The sequence below is a fragment of the Nipponia nippon genome, unplaced genomic scaffold (genome assembly GCF_047370975.1).
Source record: "Nipponia nippon isolate SJK-2023a ecotype South Korea unplaced genomic scaffold, ASM4737097v1 scaffold_14, whole genome shotgun sequence".
Lineage (NCBI taxonomy): Eukaryota > Metazoa > Chordata > Aves > Pelecaniformes > Threskiornithidae > Nipponia > Nipponia nippon.
In genome coordinates, this window is record NW_028262330.1 from 4,142,734 (window position 1) to 4,167,061 (window position 24,328).

General features: G+C 41.6%; 1 long non-coding RNA gene across 9 annotated transcripts in view; it reads left to right on the forward strand.

Annotated features, from left to right (window-relative positions):
• The window catches only part of LOC148056414 (uncharacterized), a 179,698-nt gene that overhangs the window by 114,645 nt on the left and 40,725 nt on the right, over positions 1–24,328 (forward strand). For 7 of the 9 annotated variants that reach the window (XR_015703347.1, XR_015703356.1, XR_015703351.1 and 4 more), the window contains one exon: positions 22,085–22,193. This is a non-coding gene — a long non-coding RNA (uncharacterized LOC148056414). Of the gene's footprint in view, positions 1–14,840; positions 14,944–22,084; positions 22,194–24,328 lie in introns of those variants that run through there. The other 2 variants (XR_015703349.1, XR_015703355.1) reach the window with 1 other exon arrangement.

Below are 24,328 nucleotides of genomic sequence, written 5' to 3' on the forward strand. Positions count from 1 at the left end.
CATTCCTGTTTGTAGTACCTGGCTTCCACCTGACATCTCTGTGAGTCAGAAAAGAAGGAGGAAATCCTGTTTGCCAATAGATGCAATTATAATTAACTATTTTTAAAAGAAACTCAAATAAATCAAGTTCTGTATTTTTAGTGGGCTCAAGAAAATTAAGGAGGAGGAAAACATTTTTGATTTTGACAGGTACATGCACAGGAAGGTTTACATATTTTAGATATTATTGCTGACCTTGGATCTGAACTGTGTATTTTTTGACAAAGATTATATGTGTATGTTTTATGTACACTTCTTTTGTTTTTCAATTCAATAGCTACATAGTTAAAAAAAAAAAAAGAGGTATTTCAGGTATTAGAAGAGTAAGATATTGTATAATGACAGTGTATACTGGGTATCAATACACATAGAAAATCAACTCATCTGAGACTTTATTTTGTTATTTTCATTTGGATGCATTAAAAGTTTTGAAAATGCACGCTCTTTTAACTTGTGGGTGAAGTAAAAAAAGTCATATTTTCTTCCTCTCTTCCTAACCTCTGAAGATCAGATTTGGAATCAATCTTTCAAAAAATCATGGGATTAGGAGTTTGTTTCAGGTTCATCTGGTTTTAAAAGTCTTAGTATACTATACTTTGGTATTGTTCCTATAGAATATATTCATGTTTCTTTGCTGCAGTTAAAGTTTTTATTCTCTATTTTAACTGTAGAAGTGAGCCTTGGTGCGATTGTTGTAAATTTTTCTGGTTTAGTATTTGTATTTGGCTTGGTAAGGACACATTTCTGTGGCTTCTTCCTCCAATCTGGCCAAAAGGAGTTGCCACCTTTTCAAATAATTGCAAAGGCCTAAGTTTCTTCAGGGAACAGTGCCTCTTTATTTTTCTTGTTCTTCTAAGTTGTCCAAAAGAAGCATGTTTTGGAATGGAATGTTAGGAAACTTCTGTGCATCTTGGAGCACACAAATCCTGAGACCAGATCTAGTGTCCCTATGGCTGCACTGGAATCATCAGAGAAGGACCTGTTTTCTAGTCTTTAAACTGTTTTGGGGTTTTTTTGTGTGGTTGTTTTTTTTTTAAAGCTATAAATTTTAACAGGTTTGCAGATCATTATTCTGATAATCCTTCCCAAAGGAGACCTCTTTAAAATGGCTTGATGTTGCTCTGCATTCCTTGTGGCAGTCTTGGGTATGAACATTCCTGCTTCATTTTCCCTGTCAAGAAAAACGAGTAAAACAAGGGTGACGGAAAAGCATCCAAGAAAGACTTCTGGCAGAAAATCTCAGTGGAGACACTGGAAACCCAAATCCAGATTTGGCAGCTGTTCCTGGTTTGCAAGTCCAGATACAGGATGAATAATTCCTCCAAGACAAGGAGATAGCATCTGATCATTCCATGTATATGAAGCCTTAGAAATGTTTCTGTCATTCAAACTTTCACAAAGGAAATATAATTTGTGGTTATTCGTGCACTGCATAGACAGATGGAAGCACAGCAGGTAGATAAATACTGACATTCTCTTCTATGAATACCTTCAAAAGAAAGGTCAAAGGTAAGACAGTGAGTAAAGTGAATGTAGATTAGGCAGAACATCTGTTGAAGGGGGATAGTAGGGAAAATATTCATTGCTTTTCAAATAGAAGTTCTGCTTAAAAAAATGTTGATGAGCATCTGCTTAATTATAAATTCTTTGCAATCCTTAACATTAGTCTTTCGATAAAATAAAAAAAAAAAAAAAAAGAAAAAGAAAAAGTACAATTAACCCCAAGAGATGATTCACTCCTGTTTCCATAATACCAGAACTTGCTTGGACTGGAAATACAAGAGGGTGGCTTAGCAAGTATCTAGAGTACGAGAGGTGGGGACGAAGGGCACTTTGGGCAATGTGACCACCTTTCTCATTGTCCCATTTATTAAAATGATAGAATGGAATAAAATCCTGACTATGGGTAGATCTGGCTGTTGGCGATTGCCTTGGTACGATGCTCCCAGCAGGGCATTGCCTTTCTGCAGCAGCAGGACAGACCTGACTGTATTCATTTCACACCGAAAAGAAAAGCAGTGACGTGAAATGTGCACAGCATTCATCCCTGCTACAACTGCCCTGATCTCAGTGAGCTTCAGAGGAGGAGTGAATATAGGCCATTTTCCATAATTGTATATGAAGAAAAAAATCCCACTAACCAAACTGAGCGTGTGCATGAAATGCAATATATTGCTGCCCTCTGTTGAACTCTTCATTGATACTGTAGTTCTCAGGATTGATTAAATATGGTCAAAATAATCATTTCACTTTCATCGCTTTGATGTTCCATTTTTCACCGATCTCAGCTATCGATTTAGCATGTTCCCCATTCTGTATTTTTATTGGACCAATTGTTTGTAATGGGTGAGTAAACAGATGTCAACACAATTTAAAGATAGTGGGAAGAGGCATGAATGGCACTTGAAGATCAATAGGAGGGAGGTAGAAAATAGCCGTTTGTGCCATGGAAATTCTTTCCACAAATCATGCCTGCATCCAGATCAATTTGCTCCCATTGGGAGACAGTACTGTTAGAACTAACGCCACCTCGGTCCAAAATGATCCATGTTGGTTGGGCTTTCAAATTAAAATTCTGTAAAAATGAAAAGTGTGCAAAATCTTTTGAAAATGCAGCTCTTCAAACTATTTCTTGCACTGAGCAAGCAAGTCCTGATACTGGTCTTCTAACGAATTGGAAAGACAGAAAGGTATGCCCAAACGAGCTTTCAGATAAACTGATATACACATTTACTCCAGGGAGTTATTTGCATATAATGTTACATGCATATTTTGTATGTGTTGAACAGCATTTAAAATCTTGAGAGAGCCTTGTAAGGCATGGTACCCCCCTCTCATTTTCATTACTGCATACACAAGCTCCTAGGAGAATAACACTCCTTTTAGATTGCTGCCTTTGCACATAGCTAACGCAGGCATTATTTACACTGCTGATAATCGCTTTTTATGATCAGAGCTATGCAATCCTTTTCCTCCTGACCTTTTGGCCAGAAAAATCCCATTTGATACCAATAAGAAAATTACTGCTAATATTATAATGACATACGCTAATAAGGTGCCTGTCAACCTAGAGCAACCTTTACATCATTCCGTGTGCGACTGCAGCTGTCTGAAGAAGTTAAAGAGCAGTAAAGAGAAGACTGTTGGATAGAAATAGTCAGGTGACTTATTCTGTAATACTGATGTGCTGCATTTTTCTCCCTGCTCCTTTTGCTAAGCACCTAATGACTCCTGAATATTGAGAATTAAACAGAAAGGATTCTCCATGCTTACATGTGCGCTTCTGCACACACACACACGCACACAGACAAGAACATCATTTTTACTTTGATACTGAATTATGACCATTGCTTTCAGTGATCTGTTGATTGGGACCTTCATGATGTTGTTAATGGAGAGTTCTCCTATTTTCTTTATATTTCTAGCCTGCTAACTAAAACTCCTGCATACACTTAGCATTTGTAACACTACCTTTGGGGGTCTGGGGGAGGGCATATTTGGACCTCATTGTATCCTGCAACTGGCCATGTCCATCTAGGATCTAAAAGCACCTTGTCCGACAGCCAAGGGTGATGTATGTGGGTGGGAAGGTTGTCTGATGGTGCAGGTTGCCCTCCGGGAGGAGGGAGGCACTTTTCGTGAAGTGGTGCAAAACAAAAGTATTGATTGCACAGCATCAGTAACGTCCTGCCACTTTTAAAAACAGCTGATGAAAGGGTTGTCAGGCACTGGCACAGGCTGCCCAGGGAAGTGGTTGAGTCCCCATTCCTGGAGGTATTTAAGAGATGGGTAGATGTGATGCTTAGGGACGTGGTTTAGTGGTGGACTTGGCAGTGCTGGGTTAATGGTTGGACTTAATGATCTTAAAGGTCTTTTCCAATCTAAATGGTTCTATGATTCTATGACTTGGGTTTTGCTGGAGGCTGGTGTCCAGCTTCAAAGTCTCTGGGTTTCTGTCCCACACAGAGGCCCTGCCTTCAAAGGGCTGCGATTGCTACGGCCAAAGGAGTTTAATGCAATGAGCGGGGAGAAGTGCTAAAACATGGCCTTAAAATTTGATGCTGGTCTCAGGGAATTTATTTCTTTTTTTAATCAAAGCTTCTCTCAGATAAGCATGTCTTAAGAAAATCTGTTTCTAGACTATGCTAAAGAAGGGACACAGCATGGTATTTTTTTTCCTTCTCTTTCTCTCTAAATATCTGATTCAAAACCCATGAAACATCTCTATTTGCTGTATCTTGTATACAAATATTTAACACTAACCATATGTTTCTGTGTTTTCTTGAAGCCTAAAATCATTTCTTAAATCATCCTTCCTTTTCAACTTCTACGTTAAAGTGCCTTTTTGGCAGCCTAAATTGCTCAGTGTTTAAGTGAAATTTGTTTCACGAGAGAGACTTTATATCTACGTATATTTGCTATTTACGCCTCTGAGTTCGTTACAAAATGGTGTAGTGTGCAATATAATGACTTGTAGAGTCTAGGACTTTGTGTAGTCCAGAAATGATCTGATCCAGCCCACCGGGCCAACTAGATATGCCTCATTAACTTCAACTCAGGAGTATAAAGGGATAAGCATTAAAAATTAAGGGAAGTTAGAGAGGGATGCTAGATTCTGTGGGGAAAAAATGGCAGAGGAACAACCTACTTGATGAAAAGGCAGGTTCGTTTTATAGTTGTTATAAAAGTTGCAAGTAAAGAACCCCTCGGGGTGAAAGCTAGACAATAACCCATTGTGTAATGAGTGGGGTCAGGGCCTCACCTTTTAACAATTACCTGCAAAGAGCAAAGCCTTCTTGCATTGAATAACAATCATAAATTTTGCTAGTCTTGAGCTGCACTGGCAAGTTGCCAGGAGCTGTAGGGCTGAACCTGTTTTACATAAACACTAGGCATTCAGAGATGAACATGCACATGGAAAGGTGAACAGCCGTGTTTTGATGTAATTTTAAAGTTGTGTTTCTAGCTGCTGAGGGAAGACTGCAAGAGATGAAATGAAGAAAAAAGGATCCAGGCAAATAAAAGCTAGAAGGGGAGTATAAAACTAATATGAGTAGAAGACAGGTGGAAAACGCTCAAAAAACTATAATTTCATTCTTCTAAACATAATAAGCCTCTGATCCTGAACTACTGTAACAACCATCCAGCTTTGAGGAAGGGCTCTGTAACAGGCCCTGGATTCGGCCCATGATCTGTAACTTAGATTTGGAACCATTTCAGTACCTCTACATTTTCAAACCACTCTTTAATTGAATAGAAAGTCATCTTCTTTTCCGAGATCACTGTGACACATCAGCAGCTTGAAATGACTTGCAAGCTTTCATGTGGAAAGACGATTCTTGTCTGAAGATACCAAATTTAGATACAACCTTGTCGGCATTATCAGCTCGTGGGAGAATCCAAATTCTAAACTTGCGTGAGTGTTGGAGCACCTTGCAGTATTTTCTCTCAGGCAATCACATTAGGATGCATAATGGAAACCATAATGATATAAATATTTAATTCTTATAACTAGGTTCTAAACAGTATAGAAATGTTGGCATAATTAATTTTCAGGCACTATCTTTTTTTCTTCCCCTTTCTAATTAGTAGAGTACAGATGAGATGCTACTGCATAATTGATAAAAACTATGTTTGTAATTGTGTATATATGATCATTCTTACATAGTTACATCAAATTAATTAAGTGTCATTGCCTTCTTTAACACAGCTCAAGGGCTGGAGAGGATATAGCTGTAATTTTATGCTGGCAATAGAGTCATTTTAATGTTCGTTGCTATTCATCTGAAGACATCAAAGACCTTTGCAAAGATACATGGATTATTCTACTTCCACATACGGGGTAGAACTCACATTTTTTTAATCAGGAGATCATTCAATCATGAGATCAAAATAAGTGAGTGGTGTTAAAATCCTCAGTCTAAAAGATTTACACATATAGGCAACAAGCATAGAGCTCTGCGCCATGCCTTATCCCATATAAATTAAAACACACCTTATTCATTGGTCATGGAGGATGTCCAGGCAGATAATATAACTGATAGACATGATGTTCTCAAAGACACCAGTAATAGCCTTGCTTTCTGGGAGAGCTACTTGCCCAGACAGGCCTTTCCAGCTCTCCAGAGCTAGAAGAGTGACAAACACCTTAACCTGAATTGGAAAAGCAATATTGACTACAACAGGTAGGTATTGATCCAAATTTACTAAAGAAAAAATATTTGGAGAACTAGAAAACATCGAAGTTCGTCTTTCCAAGTGAAGGATATCAGAATCCACACCAGCTTTTTTTGACGTGGCTTGGAACATAAAAATAATGATTTCTTAATTCATCCACCACGTTGAAAAATCAATTATTGTACTCCTCAGCTCTAGTGAACTGTTTGTTCCTTAATGTAATGACAATTGTCTTCCAAGCAAATTAAGTCCAGCACTACAGAAAATAAAATATTCATTAGAAAAGTTATTAGAAAAATAGATCAAATTATATTGAGGCAGTTTATTTTCTGTGTTCCTACAAGGTGCTTTTAATACTGTGTTGCCTGATCTTGGGTAACATCAGGACAGTCTTTTGCTGTTCTAGGATAGATTGTTTCCCATCCAGTTCCTGGAAAATCCCATCCTGAACGTAAAAGCAGAGACAGTGGAATTCATCCTGAATGACCTTCGCTTCTATTGAGTACAAGAATTTAATGTAGCAGATGTGTCTTGGGAAAGAAGAGCTGTGGTGCCATGACAGATGTGAGGAGAGGACTGCAAGTTGGATTTTAGTCCTACAGTGTATCCTGACTGAAAAGCAACAGAAAAATTCCTTGCCTCCTGAAGAAACTATGGAGCTGCATATCATTCTGGAAGATGGAGGAATTGCTTAATACAGAAGGAAATGTAATCAAACTTCTTTGCTCTTCCCTTCTGCACAAGCTTGTGGCTGTTGTGGGTGGTTTTTCCCCCAGCTGGGGAAAAAAAACCCAACAATCCATAGTAAAACAACAAGCGGTATCTCCCACCCTGCCGGTATTGGCAGCTGGCACGAAGAACTTTAGGCTTTTAAACTTCAATTCACACCTAACATCCCGGAGATGTCAGTGGAAGGTCAAGGCCCTGAGTACAGCTTAGGTGCCCATATCCATTTTGGAAACTCTTGGATGAGAATATGGGCACGCTAAACTTCTGGGATCTTTTCCCCTTTTTTTCTGAAGATGTGATTGCCTTTAATCAACTTGGAAATCAAACCAGATGCCTCACCTGAAAGTCAAAGTCACAGTGAATCTTGACTATAACCTCTTCTACTCAAAAGTCAACTTCCTATTCAGAGCACGGCTGTCCTGACACTCCTAGACAATTTTCACTCATCCAAATAATCTTTTAAATTAATGTTAAAGCAGCAGCATGGAGTTGGTTCTTGGAAGCAAAACTGGGTTCATTTGACAGAATTTTAAAAATAGTTATAATTATTCTCTGTGATGTCTCTAAAATGCGGGGGGGGGAAGCAATTACCTTATTTGTGTGTGTGTGTTCATATATTATGACTTTTCCTTTCTTTACATCTGGGAATCTGTAACGCAGCTGACAGTGATTTAGGGTTTTTTAAGTGTTGGAACTGATCTCTGTTTTCCTGGGAATCTTAAGATATACATTGCCCTTGTGTTCAGTGACCTAGCTAGCTAATGATAAAGAAAAAATGTTTTCTTTATTATTTGGAGTAATAATGGGCAGCATCTGAATAACTGTTAATTACTGCAGACAAGCTTAGCTCATGTGATGAATGTAAACATTGTCTTTGAATATGAACTTGTATTTATCACAAAGCAGAGAGTAATATGGACCTGACCTGAGAATAAATATTTTTAGATTAATTAGTGACCTACTTGCAGACACACAGAGCAGTCAGCCAAGTTTTAATTTTTTGTAAGAAGTATTTTAAGTTTGTAGCAGTTCAGCAGCAGATCTCGGCGCATTCTGCAGGATTGCTTTTGAATAGAAGAAAAAGGTACTAATTTGGGCTTTGGATAAACGGAACAGGTGGAGGAAATTCTTTCTAGAGATGAGACAGCCCTTGATGTTAACGAAGTAGGCAATATCATTATGTGGTTTTGCAAGCTGGGACACAACCCCTCTCTGTGCAGCGTGGTTTTAACAAGAGGGTTATCCACTTCTGTCACCACCAGCAATAACCATCTTCTCTTATTAGCTCCTGTTAAATGTGCTGAAGAAACACGGAAGGGGCCGTAGCTCAACACTCCAGCTCTAGGAAGCATCCCTATTAAGAAGGGTTCTTGAATGCATGCTAAAGTTTAAACACGTATTTAAATGCTTTTCAGGGTGGTTTATAGTACACAGTAACTGTTTTCCTGCCTCAGGGCTTTAATTAGGAAATGATAGTGAGCATCTGTGCTTGCTGGCTGATGTAGGAGACTGGAGAGAGGGTGGGAAAGCATCATACAATAACCGGGGATACAGTTTGGCGGTTTTAAAGGGTTGAGGATTTCATCCTCCAAAGATGCGTCTGTCTTTCTGATGTGTTCTTCCTCTTATTATGAAATAACATGCTGAAAATTTGTAAGATATATTTCATCAAAAATCTTTGACTTTAAGACTGGTTTAAACAAGTATCTATAGAAAGGAGAGTGCTGCTAAGAGCCAGTGACTTTAATTGTAAGATAAAGCAAAGCCTGATTTGTGGGTCCATAGGGCAGTTAGGCCAAACAGCTCAGTCCACATGAGATGGAGACAGATTTGGCATGTGTGAAAGAAAGACTGTTGTTCCCTCATTTATTAGTAAGAAAACCCTTAAACGTTCTAAGGGCAAGGCAGAGGTTTAAGCGCTACAGTCTTGGAGTTGGTACCTATGCTAAATCCATGCACCCACATCTGGCCTCAGTTTGATCTGTAAAAGATTCTGCCTCACTGGGTCATGCTGTGGAAGGTATCGCGCAGTATTGTTGAAATTGTAAAAATGGGAGAGAGATAAGCGCCCCACGTTTTTCTGCCATAAGCCCCTTAAGATCACTGGCGAAGGACTTGCTTGTTTCCTGATGAAGTATTGCACACGTGTTTTGCTATAATTTTTTTCTCACATTTGAAAACAGGTACCGGTGACATCTGCTAGCGTGTGATTCCCTTTTTGTCTCCTGTACCTGAGATCGCATCCATACAAAGTAAAATACTTTGTGCCTTTCTGCTTGAACTTGTATGGCATCTTTCTTCACATAATTGATAGACATTGATATTGTCAAGATTGGTTGAACAGCAATGGTAAATGATATTGTCAAAATTCAAATAGATCTTTCCACAGCTCTTAACCAGTGAACAAGAACAAGCTCTGTTAGCAGAGAGGTGAAAAGAGGTGCAATTCATGCCTTATATCAAAGGAGCTTTTATCGTATCCAGAATTTCAAAAGAAGCCATTTCACTACTTACATAGTGTACGGAGAGTTTTATCTCTCCCTAAAAAAAAAAAATTAAAAAAAAAAAAAAAGCCGGAGATCTCTCCAAAAGAAATGGTACAATATTTTCTTATTGACAACAAAAGCTAGTTTGTGCCGCCGTTCATCAATGGAGTACGACGACAAGTCATTCTTCTTTCTTCCCTCTAGTCAATAAGGGGAAAAAAAAGTTCAATAAGAGCAGCATTATAAAAGTCAGCAAAATCCAAATGTTGATTATTCTTCCCCCTCCCCAGTGTCAAATTGCTTCTTGTCGTTGCTGAGGATTTAAACCATGTTATTTGTGCTCAGGGAGTTCTCATCAGCATCTTCACCGTCAGTACCCGAAGCTTCAGGAGCAAGGCAAGAAGAAAAGGTGGAGGAAATTCCCCTTCCTTCTTTCCCTTTGGTTCTTGAGCTTAGAAGTGCATTTCTAGAAACAAAGCTGAAGAATGTCTGGGTACAAACTCCATGTTCTTCCATTATTAGTATGATTTAATGTTCATAATATGGTGACACTTACAGAGCTCAGTCAGGTTGTCGCCCATCGTCTGAGGCATTAAAAGACAGCCCCTGTTCTAGAGAGTTTACAAGACTAAATGTCGCATGAAGTTTAAAACATATATGTAGACGCAATTTTTAAAAAGAAAGAGAAAAGGGATTTAGTGACTAAAATAACAGTTGTTTACACCCAAACCAATTTGACAGAGAGGTATAAGGCGTGGTAAGAGCTTCTGCAGAACCTGGCACATGGAGAGAGGAGCAGATACTGCCGGGGGTCAGAAGACACCAGCTGCCCCTCCCACCCGCACCCACGGCCGCGCGGAGCACCCAGTCCATGGGAGCACCCAGGGGTCATCACACTGCCCGCCTGGCCACGGTGGCCATGGCAGGGTCTTGGGGACAATGCGGGTAGAGGAGGGGACACAGAATACAAAGCCACTGGAAAATGGATTTCATGAACTGCATTGCTCATGAAGAAACTTTTTTTACAGTTCTGGCAGCCACTTTTTAAGATACTGCTCACTGTTACTTTCATTTGTGCATGTGCTTACAATTTTCAACTGACCAGATTATATATGAACTTACAGTTTTCTCTCTCCTCCTGTCTAATGTGAAGCATTTGGCCTTTTATTCTGGACTTTTTCTTGCCTTCGTTACTTTCTTCCATTAATCTATTTCAGTACTGTTTTTTCCTCCCTTAAGTGCAACATTTTCACTTTCTTGAGCGATAGACTAAACCTTTGTTTTTAACAAATAGTTTTTATAACATTGTGACTTTTCAGCAGGGAACTCTCAGATAAAAAAAGAGAATTTGGTGGAGATCAAGAGTGAGTTTCAGCCATCTCTAGGTTAAGTGAGACAAGGGATGAGGGAAATACTTGAAAAAGCTGTTGCAGTAACAACTGCAACCTGCAGCCTAATTGTCTCTGTGGAGGCAAACTTGATCCTAAAGGGTTATTATTGTACTGACTCTGGTAGTTAATATAACAGCAGATCTGGGGTTTAATTTAGTTGATTCTCTTGTCTCCTCAAGCAAATTTTCAGCTTCTTTTTCAGCTATGTTTTTATTACTTAATTGTGTCTTCTTATTAGTGCCAATGCCCTTTTGTCTCTTGAAAGCTTCTTTAAGGTTGTTTGGTTTCAGTAGGATGGTAACAGCTTCCTGAGAATAAACTTGAGCACGAAGCTGCGTATTTCTGTATCGGTTGGCTTTGCCTCCATTTCCAGTCCTTCTCTGCAGTAGGAGGGCTTTTCTGAGCAGGCTTTGGCTAGGCTGAAGCACACAGCGTGTTGGTAGTCTCCACTCCCCCAGGCCTCGAGGGAGCATTAAGAAGCAGAGTGTGAGCGAAACCTGGGGAAAGCAGGTAAGCTGCAGATGGCCAAAGTACAGAATTGCAAAGGAGCTTAAAACGTCCTTCCCTGCTCCTTCCTTATCACTTTCCCCAAAGGCAGTAACAGAAGAAATTGGAATCAAGATTAACAACTTTAAAGGGCACGCTTAGTGTGCATGCCAGCTGATGAAATGAAATGAAAGGAAAGTTGCTTTTAAGGTGATTAGCAAAGCAACTGCTCAAAGCCCTAGTAGGACAAATTAGTTCATGGAACAAGTTATCCACTGGGCAGGTAGGAGGTAGCTGCGGCCTCAGAAAGTTAAGGCTGGTTTATCTGTTTGGCAGCTTCTCCTGCAACACTTGGATTATCAACCAAAGCTTTCGCCTTTTCCTTGCACTTGGTGTTGGCTATAGTTTGAATGCATTTAAATCTTTTTGTGTTTTAGTACTTTTGATCTCTTCTGAAATGTTCAGTGTGATCCAAGTCTGTCAGTGCTGGTTGTAGTCGACCTGCCAGATTTTTCTCGTTTCCTGGGCAGTTGTGTTGTATCCTTTTCAGCCTGCGCACTTCTTTTGGAATTTGTGTGGTCAGAAAAGAGCAGGCTCGGAAGAGGAATAACTTCCACTTTGACATATTTAAGGACTAGTTTATAGATAAGTGATAAGGAACTTGCAAATCGATCAGGACATCATGTAGATACCACCCCAAAAAAGATATCAAATGAACATACTGAAAAAAGTCCAAACCTAGGGATGTTCTGTAATTAGCATTCTATATTCATTATTCAATAAAGTAAACAAAGGGTGCCTTACACAGAAAAAATACACAGAATAATAGAATTAACAGCAAATAGCTAGTACTGAATTCATTGGAGACTTCCTTCCTCCCTAAGATTTCAATTTCTATATTTGAGTCATTCCTTTTATCCTGCCCAAGGAGCTGCTTGACTGACAGCACAGAAATACATATTCTAAATAGTTAAAAGCTGTTGTCATTGCATGGATCTGCAATGCATTAACAATGAATATCCAGAGCCGTACTAGGCAGGGTGGGGGACTTCCCCGTTTCAGGAGCTCTTCCAAGGCCAGTAACAAAAGAGGATAATTAAGGCTGAAGTCTGATGGCTGCTGCTATAGCCCAGCCCTGCGTCACACACTGCCCTTCGTGACAGGTGGAACATTAACGGCTCAAAACTATACATCACCGCAGGTATGGCATCAATAAGCAGTAAGGCACAAGATCACCTAGGGGGAAGAAAGAGGTCTGGAAACAAACAAGCAAGGACTTTAAGGCTTAGAAGCCCCTTGAGTAAATGAATTGCCTTTTCTGAAGTGCGATTAACAATCAGAAGAGGACAACCTGAGCAGCAGAATTGTCCCTAACCAAATGGACTGTCACATCATTTAACTTGCTTCTTGCTGGCAGCAGGCACTCTGTCAGACACTGCAGCCCGAAGAAACAAGAAGAGGGAGAGAAACAGCAGACATTTGACAACCGAAATGACGCTTGCTGTATTGCCATTGTCCCTGAATTTTGAAAGGCCAACATCAAAATATTATGACTCCCAAAATGTCATAATTACAGTATCTCAGCTCACGCTTGTCTTCACTCTGTGCCTCAGACCTTATGTTTAATCTCTGTAATGTACTATAATTACGTCTTCAGTGTGGATCAATTATCTCAGAATAGGGAAACAAATTACCATCATTATCTCCAATTATTCTTTACGTTTTCTTTTACCCTTTTTTGTTTTCTGCTTTTCTTTACTAGTGACAAAAACGTAGTTCGCATTCATGCTCCTTTGTTGCTCTTTGCCTGAATATGTATTTGGCAGTAAATCACCTGTCAACCAAGGAATTGTCCTTCTCTTTGCCGTTATTCCCTAGTTCTCCTTGTTGGGCAACTCATTACCTTCTGCATATTCAAACGGGTTTATTAGAAGTACAGGTCTCAAATAAGACCAAAGATTGGGAGCAGATAGGCTCTTTTTAATTTCTCAGGTTCCTCGCTAAAGTACTTCAAATTAACGTACACTGTATCCACAAGAATAACATTGGTATCTGCAGGAGTTGAGTTTATTGTGACAGTAATTCACAGGTCAAAGCTCGCTTCATCTGCACTGATGTGACAGCTAATGGTTCCTATTACGCACGTGATCCATGAATTATAGAGCGACTTGTTACCATTCCACTACAACTATAAATAAATCTAATGAAATTAGCACTTTGAAAAAATGCATTAAGCTACAGTTATAGTTAGACTGCAATCCGCTAAAGCAGAGAAACTCAATTTTTTCATTTCAGCTGCATCTTGTGATTTGATCATTGGAGAAAAGTCACTATAACACCATGTACAGTGCTTCTGTATTCTGTACTCCCAAAAGGAAAATCCATTCTTAAAATTCAGTCTTGGTAGCCCTTTTCACCTAAATTATTAACTGTGGTCTCCAGGACACTTTATCTGAATAAGATAAACTAGATTATGTGTGTTGCTTGGAATACTGTGAGAAAATTATGTCTTGTGCGATACTGGTATATTATCTGTTTGGGTCTCAGCTGGAATCTGTGAATGAAGCCAAGGTATGCAAGCCTTGCAAAATTCTAAGTTAGGATTTTTTTTTTTAAGGTGATGATTTTGCTGTAGGGATCATGTCTTATTTCTTCTGAATTGGCCAAGCTTACTTCCAAAATGCTGCACTGAAAATCAAGTTTCATACAATAGGAATTTCTACTAAGAAAAGCGGTAACTCTCTTGTAAAACAAATCATCTCTTCCTGCCCTCCTCTCTCCATTTTATGAGGTACCTTTCCCCTTCTTATTGCTTTTTCTTCCGTTTCTCACTGTCTCTGCTGTACATCAAGGCAATAAACTACTGAGGTGCATAAGGAAAAGGCAAGTACTTACTTAGTTCAGAATTGCATCCAAACCTGGCTGCTGCTTGAAAATAGTAATTTCGATCAACTGTATTTCAAATTAAAATGCTAAAGTGCTGGAGAAATGAGGTGTGGAAATACTTAATTTGATAGCAAATTACATTTATGGGTTGAGAAAATGATGTCTTTTAAAAATGGGTCCCAATGTTCAATGCATATCTGTTTTAATTACCCAGGTGTGAAAAATAAAAAAATTATGCTTTGTTGGGAACATTTCAAGGACTGCTGATGTCAACAAATAGCAAGGCAGCAGAGTAAGCCCAGGTGGTTAGCGATAGGCTTTTCTTTACCATCTAAACAGATTTACTCAAAACTTCTACAAATCCAGAATCCGATACAAAGATTAAAGCTATACTTTCTTGTGCAGCACTTTATTAGCTAGTGTCACAAGGCGTGTTTTTAAAACTGAGGCAAAGTCTAAGATTTGGGGAAAGTATTACCAGTGTTTCTGTTCTTCATGTGTGTCTGCTGATCTGTACTCCTCTGGGTGACTCACAGGAGAATTTGGCATGCAAAATGACAACAAAGTTAATGACGAGCACGCTGCCTGGGTTAAGGCTGTAAGGCAGGCATCAGCAGCTGTAGTGCTGTGTCAGCTCTTTACTCCTGAAAGTTAATTTCCTAGCGCTGTTGGTCTGAGCTGCAGCAGAACCCACAAAGCCTCGGAGAACTGGGGGCCCTCTGCAACGGGAGCTACGCAAGAGACAAAGGGTGGGTTTTCTTCTCTTTTACAGAGCTTATAACTTCTGGTCTAGAATGTTCTTTAGTGAATTATTTATTGTGATGGGCAGAAACCTGATAGATAGATCCATGATCTCTGTGATGGCCTGTTGGGCAGTTTCTCTGCCGTTGTGTTTAGCTGTGCCCACAGGAGGCATGGCTGGTTTGCAGCAGGGAGCAGAGACGATGTGAGCCCGCTGCACCTGTCTTGCATGGGCAGCCAGTTTGCTTCAGGGAACAATTTTGATTTTATGATTATCTAGGAGGCCTGGAATTTGGTGTCTGGTAGGCTCAGGAACTCCGGTATCTGGCTCCCACCTCAGTGACGATTCACCAAAAGGACATTGCTGGAATCGGCTTTTAAGGAACATGAACTGCTTCATGGCTCCAGAACCAGGGCTGACTGGTGATACCTTTAAATATCTTCGGCATTCAGTACCTTCTCCAGTCAGAAGGGTAGTTACCAGCATTAAAATGATTGTCACATATTAGGGTCATGGAGAACAATCACGTTAGAGAATTGAGAGAGAGAGAAGCCAGGGAAACCCAGGCTTAATCTCACAAATTTCTCTGTAATGAGCTCCTGTTACTTCAGGGATGAATCCAGGTGAAGGCACTGATGTTAATGCAAGTTTTCACTAATAACAAGCAAAATATTATTACTAATAATTGTACGCGAGCTGCCTTTGTTTTCTAGTGCTTGGTCGTAAGGATGCCAGCCTTTCCGAGGAGGCTGAGGGTTAAGTGTTTGTCTTGGGGAAGTTTCCTGAGAGTAGTTGTCTAATAAACACTCTGTGCTGGAGGGAAAAACAGGCGATATACATTGCAGTACAGCAATATAATGAATTAGTTAAAAGCAAACAACCCCCAAACAGTAGATTGCCAGGGCAGGCCTGTGTCTGCCAAACAATATTTCCGTGCCAACTTTCCAAATGAAGCACAGCCAAAAACAGGAGTGCAATAACTCATCGTGAAGGAAGAAAGCTATTAAAAAGGGGATGGAACAGCAGCAGTCTCTCACCAGTGGCCCTAGATTACAGGTCTGATTCTCAGTCCTTTAGCATGTGCAGTAACTTACACCAGTCCTGCAAACCACGTGAGATGCTGATGGGTCAGAACAGTCTCATGCCTCTCTGCATAAGTGCAGAGTTGGGACAAGTGGTCAAGAAAGAGCTGAGCTCGGTGCTTGTTTGGCTAGCAGTCATGCTGTCGTCAGTGGAGCCAGCAGAAGTAATGGGAATATCTTCCATGTGCTTACAGGTTTAGTGCCTTTGCTCAGTGGGTGATACAGCATTGGCACCATTCAAGTGGCATAAGGAATACCTGGGGCGTGTCACACCACGGGAGATAAAGTTGTCTAAGGCAAAATAGGGCAGGTGTAAAGGGGGACTTCTGCAGTCTGTTTTGCTGTTCTGAGTCTGCAAGTGTTGCTGGATCTAGCGTCAGCAAATTAAGGTGAAACAGGGGAGACATTGGCCAGACGCAGCTCATTTTAGTCACCCTGCCAAAGCCAGATGTCTCCATTCACTTTTTAACAAAGAAATGTCCTGTCATGCCAAACAACTAAAATAAGATTCATCAGCAAGATGAAATTCAACTTATTACACGCCTGAGTACCCATTAGAAGAAGAGAAGGTGATGCATGATTGCTGCTTGCAGCGTGTGGTTAGTGAGGAAGAAACGCTGGTACCTCAATAGTGGGCAATAATGGCAAACATCTGCTTCATTGGCAGTGTCACAGACATGCAGTATATGTCCTCCGACATCCACACTTGGAACCAGGTTGTTCTCATCAGGCTCCGTTGCACCACCTGGATTTGCTGAGAAATGGTTTTGCAAGGAAAAAATATGGGGGGGAAGGCGGGAAGGATCATTATTCAGTTCTCCCTGGTGGCTAATACCCATCTACAGGCATGCTGGAAAGGCCATAGAAATTGAAGTGTTGAGGGTCTGCTGCAGTGGGATACATACAGCCAGGCTGCTTGGTCCTCATTTGAAGTTCACAGTCCTTGCTAGACCTACCGAAATTGAAAACTATTACATACATGTGGAAATAGAGGTTACCTTGGGAATTTTAACTAATAATAAAATACTGGAGTTAAAATGAACTTAGATTGCAGTCCTTTCTCCTTCCATTCTTTTCTTTTTTTTCAGAGCATTATTCCCCCTTAGTCACGAAGTCATAACCGTTGAGCGTTTCACAGATAACCCCTGCTGCGGCAGTGAACTGAGAAGAGAGGCCTTATCAGAGAGACAGAGGCGTTCCTTAATTTGGGGAGGCACTTGAAATAATCCCTTGAATATGTTTCATGACCACAGAGTGCCAAGATTTCAGATGTTTCCCTTAAGTTTAGTCTCTCAGACCAACATACCCAACTCTGAGGCACTGGACATTGCATATTCCACTTTTTCCATTGCTTTAAGTAGAAGAGTTTTTTAACAGCATAAAGAACTGGCATTTTTAGGACCCTGCAGCGGGTAGCGGTCCTCGAAGAGTCCTCAAAATCCAGATCTTTCTGTAGAGAAGATACACGACTCCTACTCCTCATGATGCCATTTCCAAAGGTATTTCCTAGGCGTTGCTACAGCAGGACAAAACAGGTATCTGGTTCCTTCTGTGCTATTGTAGAGAACAGGTTACAAACAGTGGCTGAACTGGTGCCTACCTGACTGCGGAGGGCTGGATTTCTTCTCTTGATTCATCCCTTGAATGCTATATTCAGTATGAAAACCAACCTGGTTGCCATTTCCTTGGTACATCATACATCTGGCAGGTACTTTTGTCAAGAGATCGTGACTCTGCTCTTCTGCTCTGCAAGCGATTTTTTGAAAACAAAAAAAAGTCCATTTGCTCTCCAGTTTTCACTTAGGTTTGCTTTAGTTTCCTACATTTATTCCTATCTTCACCGTTAACAAAACTGAGAACTGCAGGATGTGAATTTTAATCGAGTCCATGCTTTAATCTGCAGTCATCAAGGGAGGCCATATTTCTCTGTACATCTTTTAGTGCTTCAGCTCCACACAGAGTGGGAGCCATTCGCGGGCTCTCCCCTGCTCCCCCGTGGGCATTAGCTCATTGGCAGCAGCATTGTAATTAGAGAATGCTGAAAATCATACCCCTGGGCTGCCAACCTGCCAAAAACCGTCAAACTACTGTGTGCGTAAAAGCCAACAGTAAGCTACTTAGCCAAAACCACAGAAATTGGCATAGTATTCTGTCGCTTCAGATCTTTACTATTATTTCACATGAGGGTGAGCAAGGTTGGGAGAAAGTGTAACAAGCTGCCAACTTCTTTCCGTACCTCCTAAAGTAAACTGCATTTCCAGACTAAGGTCTGGCCTCTGTACCCAGGGTGCAGAGTAGGCACTGTACTGTTCACGATGGCAAACTGGGATCTGTCCTGCTTCTGTTCATAAAGGACCACACCAGCAAATCCCAGTCTAGCCCCTGGGAATCTGTTCCGTGGTACTTAATTGAAATGCAGAATGGCATGATAGGTTTGTTTTAATTTTGTTCCATGTCTGAGAACAGTAGGGGGAGAGCAGGAAGGACGATCCATAAATTGCCAGTAAAATATTAATAGCTCTGGAGGGGTGTTCTTGAGGAGCTATCCACGTCTATATTGTGCCACTTATCTCCACCAGGGAGTGGAGCAGAGCATGGAAAGGCCAGGCTCTGCGCTCCCTCTCCAGCTCTGCCACCGACTCCTTGCAGAGCCGAGGGCAGCTCACTACAATGCTGCTGTGCTGTGAAGATCATTCCCATCCCGGGTAGGAGGCGACTACGGTTGTAAATCTAAATGCAACCATTTCATCGTGATGCTGGGACCCTTCTCATGGTTGTGAAGTGACACGTAGGTGTGAAAGGTGCTATGGCAGCTGTCATGTATTTTTACACATATTTTGCCTTGCAAGCAGTAAGCTAGTCCTAGATAAATGGGAGAAACATGAGCAGAATTAGAAATTCCATTAGAGATGGCACAAAACTTGGGCTAAAACCGTGAGATGTCTCAAGCTGGAGCTACCCTGAAGGAGAGGGAATGTGTCCTATTGCCACTCAAGGAATGTCACTTAAAGATGTGGATGTGATGAACCTAAGGTTAACCACACTTGTCTGCCGACTAGTTCAATATCTTAAGTGTTTTTCTAGATAAGTACTGTCTTCAAGATCATGGTTAATTGACACGCTTGTATTTAGATCTAGGACAACATCTTTTACATCTTCTGTGATTCTGTAATCTTTTACAGAGCCTTCGCAAGGTGTTCGTGCAAACAGGTATGTCCAGTGTGAGTCTATGCAGAATGTTCTGCATTCCAGAACAGAGATTTTCAATTTTCCTTTTTTTTCTTTTTTTCCCCCCCATCTGTATCCCTGCTGTTTAGCAAGAAATGCTAGTTAGTCACTCATATAAAATTAAACCTACTTTTACGTATCAGTCGCTGAAACGCAAAGGTATTCTTAGCTGTCTTTGGAAACGCACCTAAGATATTAGGTAAACACTACAAATTAGATGTAAATGGAATCAGAGGAACAGCTGTCACCTCTTTTGCTAGCGGATTAATTTTTTTTCTGAGTCACGGCAATTACGCTTCGGCACGCTGCGCCCTCAGACGCCAGCGCTGTCCGCAGCGGCGCCGCTCCCCGGCCGCGGGGCTCCGTTCGCCGCGCAGCCTCCGCGCCCCGGCCGCGCTGCGCCCGCGCCCCCGCGCCTCCTGCCGGCAGCTGCCCCGAGTCGCGGTGCGCCGCGGGGAGCGCGGGCGGGTGTTTACCGCCGCTGAATCTTCTGGAGCAAACCCCTCCAGACCCCGGCCCCTTCCCGAGCAGCAGGGGCTCTGCCAGGCATTTCTTAGCCTCCGCTGTCCTCTAGCGGTGCTTCGTCTCCAAACCCTTCTGGCGGCTGCTCCGAGCCCTGCCCACGCCACCCGCGCACGGGGTTTCTCCAGGAGCTGGATTCAGAGCCAGGCTTGAGCAAGCAAGGTGCTGGAAGTTGTCGTGCTGGTCCCTGGCCCACGGGTGGGTTTCTCTGATGAGAAGTGCTGTCTCAATGGAGTTGCTTTCCTCCACCTCTTCCCACTCACCAGCCCCGTCCGTTGAGACTCCCAGCTTTGCAGTCCAAAAAATGGAAAGCTTGAATGTGTGTCTCCACCGCTTCTCCAAATCTTCTGTCGCGTAGCAGTGGCTAAGCCATCGGTTTGAAGCCCCGTTTCCCAGCTGAGGAGATACGTGTACCCCAGTACAGAAGCCAGCACATTCTGCCTTCCTGGTCGCCATCCAGTTCAGTGGGAACAGGGTTTTTTTGACCAGGCTGTAATTACTGAATTAGCATGGATGTCAGCAGTAGCGTTTAGATGAAATTCAATGGGTTCATTTTGTGCCTCGCAAGGGGGCTGGCAGGGCTGCTGCCAAGGTGTGCCGTGGCCACCGGGCACTCAGCCAAGAGCTTTGCAACTGGGGTTCGCAGGAGGAGGGACTGCACTTAAGATGCTGTCAGCACGTAGCTTGCAGAATGCTTTAGGGCATTAGTGGGAAAAGATGCTTGCAAATATAAAATATTAACTAGCCTTTGTTTTTAATAAACCTGATTACTCTAAGGGAATGAATAGTGTTTGTTGTAATGTGACTGTCATATTTCCTGAATTCATTTTATGAGTATCTGTCTTATCCCTCACCTGAGTTAGGAGACCAGCTGAATATTTTATAAAATCAGTATTTCTGTAATATTCAAATTACGGTACCAGTATTCCTACAGATAATGCAATATATATTAAAAAAATTAATAATTCTCAAAAAGCTATTTATTCTACAAACCTAAGCCCAAATTCCACAGAGACTTAGGTGTACACTTAACATTCCTCAGGGGAGTAATCCTATTGCATTCGATGTCAATATTTGCACGAGTGAATGTTAACACGTCTAGGGCTTTCTCCTTTTCTGATATCTTATCTATTTACATAATACTACAACCTTGCATTAGTTAGATGACTGATTCTTTGAAAATGTTCTTTATTTCCTCCTTTGAGCTGACCGTGACTAGCCGAGCTGTGATTTGGGTTGGTTGGCGATGGTCGCTTAGCTGCGATCTTGCTGCTTTGTAGCGGGATTAACATATAAACACTTCTAACAAAAATGCTTGCATGAGAGGTTTTTTTGGTTGGTTGGTTTTGGTTTTTTTTGTTTTTTTTTTTTGTAAAAGCTCACATGGAAAGGAAGGTAATCCATTAATTTGCCTTTGGTTGAACATAGGATAAGGTGTTCTTCTCCCACCCTTTATCTGGCTTTCCTAGAGCACACGCTCTGCAGCGGAGACATTCTCTCCCCATATGGGTTTTGTATCCTACCTTAAGGCTTGATTATAGAATTTATCCAATAGCAATAATGAAATTTTGATATTGGTTGTCTTTCTCTGAAATTCCTTTTCTTGACTACTGGCAAGAAGTGAGATACAGCAGGATGGAGACTGGTTTAAGGATACAGTGATCAAAGCGATCATGGCAGTAAAAAAGCAGGAGGATATTTATATCGTCCGACTTCCAGTACCTGAGGCTGCAGTTTTGTAACTGCTTTAGGGCGATTTAAACACAAGCTGCTACTGAGCCGTCGCCTCCCTTGTGCCAGGGCTGGCACCTGGGTGCTTGTGTGGGCAGCTCAGTCCAGGAGCCAGCCCAGATGAAACCGATTAAAAATTTTTAAAAAGTAGAAACAATGGGGTTGGCTTACAACAGGTATGAAAATACAGCCCAGTTCAGGTGTCCTAAATCACTGTCTGAGGCGGCCTCAAGGCCACAGTCCATGTAGGACCCGGACTCCCACCTTTGCTCGCTCTGCATTGTATCCAAGCCAAGTAACTGAAGGAGACTGTGTGAGGCCCCGATTGCTACGGTTAATGCACCTGGCTCCCTTTATAGTTAATGAAGACAGGATCCTGCACCTCAGAGGCTAGTCAGAGCAAGAGCTTAATTTACCTGCTCGGACTTACCACCTGGGAGGGCCTGTCTTTCTTCATTAACTGTAAAGAGGAGCCTAGGGAGTTTGACCTCACCAGGCTGGCTGTAGCCCTTATGAATCCCCACTATCTCTGCATTGCCTCAACTGATGATTTTTTTTTTTTCCTTTTTTTCTGTCTTGCTACAGTGCAGTCACTATTTGTAATGGAAATAACGCCCTTGGGAACCGCAACAAGTTTTTGCAAGACTTAATACCAGGGATGTAATGGAGGTACGCAACCACAGCACACGAACAGGTACAAGAAAGGAAAAAAACCTAGCCGTGTTACCATGACCATGCTATTTACTCTCCTGCATTGTTGTCTGGATGTGAATATGAAAGATATTCATTATGCCCTTCAGCAAATATTGTTCTCATCAATATTTACAAGTGTATCAACTATGGATTAGCAGTATTCATTCTCTCTGGAATAATATTTTCTGTTCTCACTGGAGAGCCCTCAAAAAGAAGATCTTTAACCTTTGCAAGCAGGTTTTTTTAGCCTTTTGCCTCCCATGAGAGAAAAAAAGCATCTGAGATTTGATTAAATCTGTGTATGGGAAACTCAGGGGCAGCCAAAACACCATGTGGCTGCTAAAACAAATTAATCTTTGGTGTAAATCCACATTTCTGGAAAAGACCTGTTAGCACAATCGTGCCGTGGAAATCCTTAACTATCCTGTAGAAGCTACGTCTCCTTCATGAAATTATAGGTCTTTAAACCGTACAATGGAATTGCACTGTTGAGTATCTGACCCACCCCACAATATGATGGTCCTCAGTGGTAAGACCCCGTGCACTAAGGAATGGTGTCTGTCTGAAGCGTCCATGGTATTCTTAACGTCAGCCTCCAAAATTAACGCTGTCTTGAAAACAAAAAGAAAAAAATGCAGAATCTCCAGTGTTAACTGCAGACCAGTGTCTTCAGCTTCCTTTTGCACTTTCAATGCTGCATTTGAAGGCGAATTAAATATATAAAACGTATCTCATTATTTAGCCAACACTTTAGTATGCCAGTGTTAACAGCAAAATACTGCCAAGGAAAGTGCTTGACTTGATGTGTGTGTGTGAACTTTTGTCCAGCCTGTACAGGTGTTGAGATAGTTTAGGAGAAATAACAGTAATTTTCCTCACGGTTTCATTCCAGTGGGTTATTTCTACAAGTTACGCCATAAGCTTCTTCAGGGGGATCTGAAGAGCCAGATTTATAGAGGGAATGGATAATTTCATTGCAAAAAGACAAAACTAGCATTATGCATGTTAACTTAAGGGTAAACAAATCTCATGCTTCAGGGCACAAAATGATTTCCTATTGGGCTCAGGAAAGATGTTTTTCTCCATGTAAAGCATTGTACGGTTGGCTAGACATATTACTAAGGGGTTTATTTATTCTTTTGCTGCCCTCTGAAGCATCAGTTTAGGAGGCTTCGTTTTAGGTTATGCTAGAGGCAGGATGCCAGACGTTGTTATAATTTTACTTAGCATCAAGAGCACGCACTATAAACTTCCTGCTCCAGCGGACCTGGGCTGCCTGCAGATGCGTAACGGAGCCCCTCAAAGGCAGGCCAGACTCTCCGACCATGTAATCCAGTATCGGTGGCTCCATACAAGGGTGGAGCTTCCTTGCACTCGGGAAGAAAGATGTAGGATTCATCTAACCTATTTTCCTACTATACCACTACTGCTCTTATCTCCCGCTTCTAGCGTGCAAGCAGTTACTGTAGGGGCACAAGATTCCCAAGACGTGTTGCCAATGGGGTGGTATTCAACCATGCCACGGTGTCTGCCTGCCGGGCACACCTAAATACCCCAAACCAGCTCCCATGATGGGGCATGCAGAGTTTTGGGTCAATCTTTTCAGCTGCGGGCCAGGAGCATCCTGCCTGCCTCCTGCCTGCATCCCGCCTGCTCTGGGCAGGGCAAGTGCCTGTAGCTGCTACCCAAGAACGCCTACGCACTACCCGGATTCACGCTCTGCCCATCCTTCTGTGCCAGCAGTAATTCAGCCTGTGACTTCAGCACAAAGATGGGCGGACATAAAAGCAACTTTGAAAGTTCCCACAAGAACTGCCTTTGTATTTGATGCCTGGAGTCCGTTTCCTTTAAGGAAATGGAAAGAGAGAGAAATAACTCTAACAGCCTTGGTAGTTTTTGCTTCTAAGTGGGCAGCCTACATCATTTGGCAGAAACAGAAGGAATCCGAATCTGTGAATGCAGCGAAAGCCACAGGAATTTAGATGTATGCGGTCAGGAAATTCACTGACAGGAAAGGGAAAGCTTTCAGTTAAAACATTCCCATATACCATCTGAGCCCAAATTCAGTTCATGTGTTTGTCACGCTTGTTTTGTAGAAGTCACGTCTTCTCTCCGTGCCTGTATTTTGCATCTGTA